The sequence below is a fragment of the Trichechus manatus genome, unplaced genomic scaffold, assembly GCF_000243295.1.
Source record: "Trichechus manatus latirostris isolate Lorelei unplaced genomic scaffold, TriManLat1.0 scaffold00269, whole genome shotgun sequence".
In the NCBI taxonomy this organism is placed as follows: Eukaryota; Metazoa; Chordata; class Mammalia; order Sirenia; family Trichechidae; genus Trichechus; species Trichechus manatus.
In genome coordinates, this window is record NW_004444205.1 from 1,735,156 (window position 1) to 1,747,306 (window position 12,151).

At 38.5% G+C, this 12,151-nt stretch overlaps 1 protein-coding gene and 1 pseudogene across 1 annotated transcript in view; one reads left to right on the forward strand and one right to left on the reverse strand.

The window, feature by feature from the left end:
* The window catches only part of LOC101341802 (heat shock cognate 71 kDa protein-like), a 2,567-nt pseudogene extending 2,132 nt beyond the window's left edge, over positions 1–435 (reverse strand).
* IL1RAPL1 (interleukin 1 receptor accessory protein like 1) overlaps positions 1–12,151 on the forward strand; it is a 1,482,206-nt gene that overhangs the window by 1,136,442 nt on the left and 333,613 nt on the right. The window lies entirely within an intron of this gene.

Below are 12,151 nucleotides of genomic sequence, written 5' to 3' on the forward strand. Positions count from 1 at the left end.
TTGCTTCCCTTTCCTTTTATCTCTTGAGAGATAAAAGGTGGTGCAGGCCACACCCCAGGGTAACTCCCTTTACATCGGATCAGGGATGTGACCTGGGTTAGGGTGGTGTTACAATCCCACCCTAATCCTCTTTAACATAAAATTACAATCACAAAATGGAGGCCAACCACACAATTCTGAGAATCATGGCCTCGCCAAATTGATACATTTTTCGGGGTGGGGGGGACATAATTCAAACCATGACAGTGGGATTCATTGCAGCTTGATTCTTTTGGCAGCACCAATCAATCGTTCTATATCAGTAAAAGTGGTATAGCTTGGGGTGGTTCGGTTGCCCTCATCATTTGCAATTATCTCCACTTTCCTGTGCTGGAGGACACCTACACAGGAGTAGGTGGTGCCAAAATCAATGCCAACTACAGGTCCCTTAGACATGATTACTCAGAGTAGGGCCCAGCTAGTTGACAAAAGAAATACAGTCTGGAGAGCTGCTGGGGGTTCAATGAGCAGAAAAACAAGATTTTAGCGTTTCAGATGATAATGTCAATTATCTTGGAAACTTTAAGACTTAGTAATTAATCAATTAAATTTTTTTAATGCTTTCTGAATGTTGTACCTATTTTTGTCTAAATTTACTTAGGATGTAATTAGAATATTATTATATGCTTTGCTTATTATATACAGCCTGTTTATAAGTAGTATGGATATTTGCTTCAGAATTATATATTACATACTGTATTTACAAAGGGATTTATACAAAGATATTATTCTTGGTCATAAATGTAATGTGTAGTGATTAATGTTTTTAAATGCCTTCTATATTTCCCATGAATAGTATGTTTTCACTCCAATGCTATTTATTAGGATTTGCTACAAATTAGAGAGTGGGAGTAACATTTTTATGTAATGGGAGGTAAAAAAACAAGAGAACCTTATATTAGATGAATAAATGAGCTTTTAGCTTCAGGTGAAGTTAAGTGTCACTGAAAACATCAGTTGCTATATATGAAAGAAATGTTAAATCAAGAGGAAATCCCACTGTTGACAGATTACAGGGCAGACGGGCCTTTATTTTCTTTTAGTCATCATTTAGGTGCGTTACACAAAATAGGGTATTGAGACAAGTAGATAAACAATTTAGAGGGGAAAAAAATCCAAAAAGTTTCATGTTTGTCTCAAATAGATGGTTGATTCAAACAAAAGTTCATTTGTGGATTTTTTTTGGGGGGGGGTCAACTTCCTGTGCCTAGACAAAATTTATACTTAAAAAATCACAGATTCTAATATTTCATAGTTTGGGCTCAGATCACAAGTGACAAACCACTTTAAAGGCAGGAGTGGTGCTGGCCTCAAGGACAACTAGAACAGTGTTGGAGTATTCTCTGTCTTTCCTCTGCTTCTCTTTGAATGGCATCTTTCTTTATAGAGGTGGAGCATTGCTGGAGGGGCGGAGGAGGAGAAGGGAAGACACACAAGGTGGGGGCCAGTGCTTTTTCTCAGTTCTTCTAATCAAAAGTAAAATGCAATTTGGAACTCTAGGTGGAGTTTGAAATTCCCTTGGAAGGAACCTTGATTGACCTAACCTGAGCTACACGTTTAAACCTTGAACAGATCACTATGGCAACAGAGGTGAGGTGCTTTGACTCAGTGGCTGCCATATGCTTTCTTCCCTATGGTGAGAAAGCCCACACGTTTGTGTGAATGCATGAACGTGTGTATTGGGAGGGAGCTTGTACCAGACAATAGGCACAGGAAGAAGCAATAGTTATTACAGAGTCCATCTTTTCACATTCAATATCTGTTTCCTTTAACTTCCTTGGTTAACCTACAACTTATTAACTTAGTCATTATCCTTATTATATCTCTTCATCAACTTAGTGAGGTCAGAACTAGAAAGCCCGATGTCTTGAGAGCAGTCACTCTCAGACTGAAAAGTCTTTCTTGCCTCTCCTCCCAACTGATACTGACAACCACTCTCCTTCTCTGAATCTGTAGGGCATATTTCTCAGCGCCAGACCTAAATCCATCTCTCCCCTGTCTCTAACCTGCATGTTAGATTATTTCTCAATCTTGTACCTAATGTCAACCTCAAACCAGATATCAAATTCTAAGCTGTTAGGGACATTTTCAGGAAAAAGATACAGCCCCTGAAAAGACAGAAACTCTAAGCATGGTCATTAATTCAAATGTTGTTGTTATCAGGTGCCATCGAGTCAGTTCTGGCTCGTACTGACCCCATGTATAACAGAACAAAATGTTGCCCGGCCCTGCACCATCCTCACAACAGTAGGTGTATTTGAGCTCCTCGCTGCAGTCACTGTGTCAATCCATCTCGTTGAGAGTCTTCCTCTTTTTCATTGACCCTCTACTTTACTAAGAATGATGTCCTTCTCCAGGGACTGGTCCCTTCCAATAAAATGTCCGAAGTATGTGAGACATAGTCACGCCATCCTTGCTTCTAAGGAGCATTCTGGTTATACTTCTTCCAAGACAGAATGCTCAAATTAATGTAATACAAATCAGTAAAGTGAGGCCAGGAATAATACAATAGAGAGTAGTGGTGACCATAGTGAAATGGGTAACACATGTCCTGCTTAAAGGGATTCAAATTCATTTTTAACACCAGGAGGGCCAAATAAAACATGTTTTGTGAATAGTTTTAGTCACATGACCTCAGTATCTGATCCCTTGATTGATGAATCCAGTCTTCATACTCACCAAATACAATTGCACTATGGAGTCGCCTTAAAAATCATCTGGTTTGCAGTAGGATCTGGATTCAGAATGGCTATCATGGAACATGAATCTGTTCCATCATGCTACAGATTGGAACATACTACAGACTGATCTGTAACAACTTTGGAACAACTAACGTAATAAGGTCTATCATCAGAGAATTAGGGAATTTACAACAACAGAGTTAATTATGAAAGGAGAATTACCCTACTGGGTGATGCAGAAATCACAAAGGTAGAATTAAATGGGCAAATTTTCTTTAGCAATATGCGCCTCCCACAAAGAAGTAGCTATGCCTCTTTTGTTATTACGTATTTGCTAAGTTAACAAAAGTAGAGACATCTGTTAACTGTATCAGCAGACATTTTTACTTACTCCTCTCTTCACAATTTTCTCCTAGATGTATCTTTGCTCCTAAGGCCCCATACTTGAGAGTGGGTGTCACTTAATTGACTTGCAAGGAAATGCTAAGAAAAAGATGGGCTATAAGATCAGTGATTATCCTTGCCTCATTAATTGGAGCCTATAGGTAGTAGGTTTAATGAATTTAATGCAATCATCATTCCCATATATGGTCATCAGGGTTAAGAGTTCGAACAACAGAGATTAGAGATCCTATAATGGGCAATGGAATTTTTAGTGCCAAATATCAAAAATTAAAACAGACTCAGTTTGTCAGACTGTCAGATTGATTGGATCAGAAAATCCTCTTTGTAAGTTGAAAGAATGCTATGGTCCTTGCTTAAAATATAATGTATTTGCCTCTTGCCTAGAAGAAAAGGACAGTCCCTTCATGATCTGGCCCGATTTTAACTTCATAGTTTCATTTGCCCTCCCACTAAGCCCTCACCACCAGCCAGGCATTCCTGACCATACCATGGACTTGCATGACTGCGTCTTTTGAAGATGTTATGCCCACCATCTGGAATTCCCTCTCTTGCTTCTATCCCTGGTACCTATCTACTCACATTTTTAGACTCACCTCCATGTCACCTCTATGAAGTCTTCCCTGACTGTACTCCCACTAGAAACCAAAAAAAAAAAAACCCCAAACTTGTTGCTGTCAAGTCGATTCTGACCTACGGCATCTGCATGTGTTATAGAGTAGAACTGCTCCATGAGGTTTTCTTGACTGTAATCTTTATGGAAGCAAGTTGCCAGGCCTTTCTTCAGTGGTGCTGCTAAGTAGGTTCGAACCACCAACCTTTAGGTTAGTAGATGAGCACAAACTGTTTGCGCCACCCAGGGCCTTTTGTACTCCCACTAGGCAGAATTAAATATCACCTCTCAAGTGCTAGCAAGCCTCTTTTCACACTTCTGTTACAGCATTTCTGTCATTATTTTGTGTACCTATCTTGTGTGTCTATTTACTGCACCAGAAACTCTTAAAGAATGGACTACAGTGTTTTCATCTTCACATCCCTAAAATGTCAGTCAATACCTGATACACAGAAATATATGAATGGGCAAATCATGTAGCATCCACTCAGCTCTAATACACATAAATAAAAGCCAACATTTATAACTGACCCTTTTCAGTAACTGCATACTTCAGAGTAGTGGAGTAAACCACACTAAAACTGTTGGTTTTGATTTGATTGCCTGGTATGATTGAAGATTCCCCTTCATGGATGAGGGAGACAGATAGATAAAGAAGGGCCCAGGAGTCTGGCTGATCTATGAAGATCTAACAGGGAAGCCTGGCAATAAATCAAATCCAGATTAGATAGAGGAGGCAAGATCAGGTGGATATTGAAGGTCAACAGAGCAGTGGGTTGAGTTTGGAGAAATAAATAGGGGTTAAAAGAACAATTACATATTATAGTTCAGTTAGGAAACTGGTCAAGGGTTGAGGGTTAACTGACACCTTGAGTTTAGGTCAGATCTCTAAAGTTTAGCCAAGTAGAATCCACAATCTTAGGGATCAGAATGAGAAATGAATTCACTAGTTCCATTTACTACTTTTTTTATTGAGTGTTCACTGGGCGCTCGGTCTGGTAAAAGCTTCCTATAGTACGAGCCTAGTTAACTTCACAGGTGACCCTTTTTCTTCAAGAAGAGGCCAAGAATTTCTGTCCTTGTTTACACATTCAGCAGTGAGTGCCAGCCCTCCTTCAAGTGAGCTTTTTAATCAACTGGGAAGTCAAAGTCCTATAGGTGCAGCTTTCCTTGATTTAATGATTATAATCTCTCTTTGCTCCTGGAGTGTTTTACATTTGCAACACATTTTTATATGTTGGCTCATTTAGCCTTTTTAACAGCCTGTTATGTCTGTATTGTGCTTCCATTTTACAGATTGTGGCTGAGGCTTATGTGCTAGGCTTCTTGGTAGTGCATTGATTGTGGTTTCCTTCTTCACCTCTTTTGTTAAGAGCTTCTAATTGTGAGCAATGCTCTTTTAAATCATGCCCTCCATGACCCTCCTATAATATTTAGAATGGACTCTATCCTTATGGACTACTTCGATTTCTATTTTATTCCACTGCTAACAGATTCTTTGTTTCATGAAATAGAACATTTAATAATAATGCCATTGCATATGAACTTGTCCTTGAAATGTTTCTCAGGTTGTTTTATTCCCTTCCTGTTCAGTTGCATGTCTTCTGGACCTGTTTCTGTTCATCTTTACCTCCTACTTTCTCATTCCCATTTTTTGTATTTTTGCCCCCTCAAGCACATTTTAACAGACACTTTTCTTCTTCCACTGATCGTCAAGCATGAATTTTTTTTCCAAGGCACTCAGGAAGATGGAAGTGCTTAGAACATTCATGAACAGAATGTCCTGTTGGCTGCAAAAGTTAATGTGAGAAAAGCATGTAGAAGAGTCGGCCATTTCTTCAGAGATTTTACTCTTTAAAAAGCAGCAAGTTATAATCCCTTCTAAAATAGCAAGCAAAAAGCAAGTGGTCTCATTCCACTTCTTAAAATAGATAAAGTGAAACTAATAATTGACTTGTCAATTTACTGTGACTATTAATTCCCTGCGCACAATGTTGGCCTTTGTTAATTTAGGATTCACATTTTCTTTCCAAATATAATTATCTGACTGTATACAGAGAAGTAATTTAAAGCCAGCTAATGATTGTTTGAGCATTTAAACTTAAAAACTATGTAGACATTACTAAGTTATCCATTTAGAAAACCTGTAACAATTGTATCAAAATTACTGTTAACCGAAAAGTTAAATTGGACTTTGGTATTTTTGTGACATTTACAGTATACATTGCCCATAGCTTGTAAATATATGTTACCTTTAAAGAACTTGGTAAGGTTTATACAGAAATTGAAATGCCCTTATTATGTAAATGTATGCTGCATTAACCTAATAAAGTAATTTGCAATTTCTCCTATGGGGCTGACATTTACTAGGTGCAAGGCCCCATAAACTTCAGTATTAGAAAACTTTCACCAATTGTGAAAATGATTATAAGAATAAAAGTAACATAGTCACAAAGTGAACTCTTCATTTTAAATACCAAAGACTAAAATAATCTAACTATTAATTTATTATAATTATATATTAGTATACTGTTATGGATTGAAATGTGTCCCCAAAAAATGTTTGTAAACTTGGCTAGGCCATGATTTCCAGTATTGGGTGAATTTTCCACCATTTTGTCATCTGATGTGATTTTCCTGTGTGTTGTAAATCCTTTCTTTACCCTATTAACCAGATGGGATTAGCAGCAGTTATGTTAATGAGGCAGGACTCAATCTACAAGATTAGGTTGTGTTTTAAGCCAATCTCTTTTGAGATATAAAAGAGTGAAGCAAGCAAAGAGACAAGGGGACCTCATACCACCAACCAGCAAGAGCCAGGGGAACAGCGCGTCCTTTGGACCTGAGGTCCCTGCACTGAGAAACTCCTCTATCAAGGGAAGATTGATGACAAGGACCTTCCCCTCGAGCTAACAGAGCGAGAAAGCTTTCCCCTAGAGCTAGACCCTGAATTTGGACTAGCCTCCTAAACTGTGAGCGAATATATTTCTCTTTGTTAAAGCTATCCACTTGTGGAATTTTTGTTATAGCAGCACTAGATAACCAAGACACATACTATTGTAAACAAGATGGAAACTGACTTATTTCTAGCCTATGAGAGCAGCTTTTCAGTGGGGAGACACAGCAAAGATTCTCAAAGTTTATGGAACTAATAATCATTTCAATCCCCAAATGCAGAAGAGCATTTTGTATTGAGTTTGGTAATCTTTCAGCTTTTCAAGTATCATGTATTTTAATTGTTTTAATATTATAGGGAGGAGCCTGGGTGGTTCAAGCGGTTTGCAATCGGCTGCTAACCTAAAGGTTGACAGTTCAAACCCGCTCCACAGCTCCGTGGAAGACCTGACGAACTGTTTCTGTAAAGATTACAACCAAGAAAATTCTATGGAGCAGTTCTACTCTAACACATGGGGTCACCATGAGTCACAATCAACTTGATAGCAAAGAGTTTTTTTTTAATAGTATAGGATGACATTTTCACTTTTATTTTTTTCCTCCAGCTAAAGAGGTTCTTGGCATCAAGGTATACTGACTACTGACATAAACCATTTGGTAGGGGCCTTGACATTGACTGAGAACTTCAGTGGCCTGAAGCCCTTCATCTTCAATTGTCTATGATAATGATTCTTAACTAGGAATGAAAATCATAAATACCTGTAGAACTTTTACAAAATACATGTACAGGCAGTCCCCAAGTTACGAATGAGATCCATTCCTAATTGTCTTTAAATCGAATTTGTACGTAAGTCAGAACAGAGGCATACGGTTCAATTCAGACTCACTTTAGTGCAAGAAAAGCTCGAAGCCTTTCAATGATTTAAAAGCTGCATGTACAGCAAGCAAAGGTGATTGTGATAAAGAATTTGTTGTGAGTAGGGACTGATTCAATCGTTTCAAAGTGAGGGCAAATTTACATAATATTAAAGAGCAAGTACTAGTTGTCAGTAAGTCTGACATGTGTAACCTGGGAAATTACTGTGCTCAGTTTCCTAGCTCCCTTGCCCCCCTTACCACCCCCCAACACACCTGAAATTTTAATTTATTAGATCTGGAATGGAGGTTGAGAATCATTGTTCTCTGTTTTGTTGGGACTTTCAAGGCCTTCAAATGGAATGTTCTTTTAGTCTTATATGTAAAATTTCTGACCTGGTGTGTGTGATGTTTTCTTAGTCATTGTCATGATCTCTATGATTTCTGGAGCTCTTTGCTATGCACGTGAGGGAGCTAACAGACACATTTGGGTTATCTCATCAGTCAGGCTTTTATTGCCAAGAAAGGAAGCTCTGTAACTCAGACATAAAGGGTTCAAACGAGGGCATCTAAAGATTCTTCCAAACGGAAGCTTGTATGAAACTATTCTGGGAAATAAGGATGAAGACGAAGTGGAGAAACAAGGCACTGCTCAAAGCACAGTGGAAATTTAGCAACAATTTGTGTCACTTACCTTACTGAAAAGTTCTCTTGACATCTATATTAGCTTCCTGTGGTTGCTGCAACAAATTATCACGAACTTGTTGACTTAAAATGCAAAAATTCATTCTCTCATAGTTCTTGAGGCCTGAAGTCTGAAATCAAAGGCCATACTCCCTCTGGTGGCTGTAGGGAAGAATTTGTTCTTCGTCTCTTCCAGGTTTTGGAGGCTGTCGGCATTCCTTGACTTAGGGCTACATCACTCCAGTCTCTGCCTCTTTGGTTATATAGCCGTCTCCTCTGTGTCTTCCCCTCCTCTGTCTGCCTCATATCTCCCTCTGCCTTTCTTTAATAAAGACACTTGTCATTGGATTTATGGCCCGCTTGGATAATCCAGGATGATAGTCTCATCTCAAGATCCTTAGTTTAATTACATCTGCAGAGACACTTTTTTCCGAATAAAGTAACATTCACAGGTTCCAGGGATTAGGATGTGGACATATCTTTTGGGGGACCACCATTTAACCCACTACAGTATCTGTCACATGTTTTAGTCTATTTTCTAAGACTATGATACTGAGTGAAACTCACAAGATGAATGAACAGTTCAGAGCTCTCTTAATTGCCCTCAATAACTGTCAGGGCCCGTGTGTTTTGTATTCATTTGTTTTTTTAACTTATGGGTAATTTTTCCAGGTAACCCTGTAGATTACCAAATGTGGAAGACATTCTTAGACGTTATCTATAGCATAAGAGTTTTGAATAAGTAAAGCAAAGGGAAACATTCCTCCAAACCTTTTCCAAGAAGGAAAAAAAAAAAAAAAAACATGATTAATTCCAGTAGATCTGAGAGAGCACAGAAGGTTGGATCCTATCTCTTCAGAGGTGAATTCAATTGTGCTCTTACATTTGACAAGAGTCGATTCACCTGAAATAGAAAAGGATGTCTGTTCAGAAGTGAGTTGGTTATTATATCTACTAATGGAAAATGGTATATTGTTCCTCAACCAAAGTCTTCACAAATAAACGTTTGGGAATAATATGCCTTTCTCCATTAGTAGACACATCCTGGTATCTAGTCATAACAATTGTAAATATAACTTTTTAAAATTATGGAGCTATTTGCTTAGATTGTTCATTGCCCTAGGTCTTATAATTCATCAGTAGAGTTACGATATTAAAACTTTTTAGAGGTGCTAATAAGGAATTATTCATTTTATCAAGCGTTTATTGAATGCCTGCCATAATCCCAGTACAGTGTTAGGCAGAGTGGTAAGTAAATACTAAGATGAATGTACTGTGTGAGTTCAGAGAGGAAGAACTGGTTTCAAAACAGGATCAAGCAAGGCCTCATGGTGAAAATGTTATGTGAGCTATACCTTAATTAAGGAGTAGAATTTAGGCAGACGGAGAAGTAGAAAGGCATTGCTAAAATGAGACCAACGTTAGGAGAGGTACAGAGTTGAGAAAGCTTTGGAAGGTGGACAATATTGCAGTCAGCTGAAGCAGGAGATGGATGAAAAAGAGTAATGCCAGAAAAACGAATGCAGCCAGATCATGGAGTATCTTGATTTCCATCCTTAAGAATTTAGATATATTTTTCACTAGCTAATATGTATGTCCACCGAAGGTTTAAAAATTGTTTTAAGAAGGAGGGGTAGAAGAGAACCCATGGTATATCCAATATTCTTCTCCATGAATACACTATGAATACCCATTGCCGTCGACTCAATTCCAACTCATAGCAACCCTATAGGACAGAGTAGAATTGCCCCGTAGGGCTTCCAAGTTGTGACTGGTGGATTCAAACTGCTGACCTTTTTGGTTAGCAGCCAAATGCTTAACCACTGTGCCACCAGGGCTCCATACCATGAATATGCCATGAATATACCATGGACAGCCAGAAAAACAAACACATCTATCTTGGAAGAAGTACAGCCAGAGTGTTTCATTCTGTTGTACACAGGGTTGCTATGAGTCAAAACCGACTTGACGACACCTAACTTCAATAACAGCAGAAGAGACCCCAATTAGTAAGGTAGTCTCATAGTAGACTGTAGAATGAATAAGAGAAAGAGGAAACCAGAGGCCAGAGAATCAATTGGGAAACTAATTGTCTAGGTGAGAAGTGATAGATTAGGATCTGAGAAAGGTCAGATTTGAAAGGGATCAGATTTCAGAGAAAACTAGTGGTGAGGTATAAGTCTTATTGATGTATAGACTAATGGGAAGTACATTTGACAAAGAGAGGAGTCAAGAAAAATAGGTTTTAATTATGGCTGACTAATAGGAGGGTGGTGCCAGTAATAACAAGAATGTCAAAAAGAGCAACGTTTGAGGAAATATGTTGAGTCAAATAGTGGTTATAGGCTGGTGGTAAATTTTGGAAAGGCTCTCCCACAACTGGAAATATGGACAGAGCTCGGGTGAGGTGTTTGGGCTAGACTGTATTTGACAGATTCTCCTAGAAATGACATGGGAAGTCAGACACTTAGCGTTCTGAGGGATAACTTTTATTTCTCTCATTCTGTCTCAAATTATTATTGTAATAATTAAGTATACTAATTTCTGTATAGGAGCCCTGGTGGTGCAATGGTTAAGCACTTGGCTGATAACTCAAAGGTTGGTGATGTGAACCCACCAGTGGCTCCGCAGGAGAAAAGACCTGGTGATCTGCTCCTATAAAGATTACAGCCTAGTAAATCCTATGGGACAGTTCTACTCTGTCATATAGGGTCTCTATGAGTCAGAATTGATTCGATGGCACAGTACAACAATTTCTGTATATCTTATTCTCCCCATGAGAACAGGTTGTTGTTGTTATTAGGTGCCGAATCTGTTCCAATTCATAGCGACCCTATGTACAACAGAATGAAACACTGCCCCATCTGTGCCATCTTCACATTCTTTGCTATGCTTGAGCCCATTGTTGCAGCCACTGTGTCAATCCATCTTGTCTCTTTCATTGACCAAGCGTGATGTCCTTCTCCAGGGACTGGTCCCTCCTGATAACATGGTCAGAGTATGTGAGACAAAGTCTCACCATTCTCTCTTCTAAGGAGCATTTTGGCTGTACTTCTTCCGAGACAGATTTGTTCGTTCTTCTGGCAGTCCATGGTATATTGATTATTCTTCACCAACACCATAATTCAAGTGTATCAATTCTTGATCGGTCTTCCTTATCCATTCTCCAGCTTTTGCATGCATATGAGGCAATTGAAAATACCATAGCTTGGGTCAGGTGCACCTTAGTCCTCAAGGTGACATCTTGCTTTTTGACACTTTAAGGAGGTCTTTTGCAGAGCCCTGGTGGCGCAGTAGTTAAGTGCTCCACTGCTAACCTAAAAGTTGGCAGTTCAAATTCACCAGCCATTCTGCCAGAGAAAAGACCTGGTGATCTGGTCCCACAAAGATTACAGCCTAGGAAACCCTATGGAGCAGTTCTACTCTGTCCTATAGGGTTGACTATAAGTCGGAATTAACTTGATGGCAACGGGTATGAGGACAGGAGATATGTTTTATTTATCTCTGAGTAATTAACAGATAGTGTTCAATAAGTTCTTACTGAATGAATTTAGGTTGTCATTTTTTGTTTTGTTATTACTAATTTTGGAGGGGCAAAAATATACACAGCAAAACATACATTAATTCAACAATTTCTATATGTACAATTCAGTGACATTGATTACATTCTTCAAGTTTTGCAACCATTCTCACTATCCTTTTCCAAATTATTCCACCATCATCAACATAAACTCACTGCCCCCTTAAGTTGCAATGTTTTTGAGATTATCTTGTTTTTCTAAGTTTAATGGAATCTTTTTTATGTTTACTCTTTTGCCTGAAAACAAAAGTACTTTTAGGAGTTTTGCTACAATCATATTATCATATCATTATTTAATCTTTTTTTTTAATATTTTATTGTACTTCAGGTGAAGGCTTACAGAACAGATAGTTTCTCATGTAACAGTAACACACATGATGTTTTATGACATTGGTTAACAAC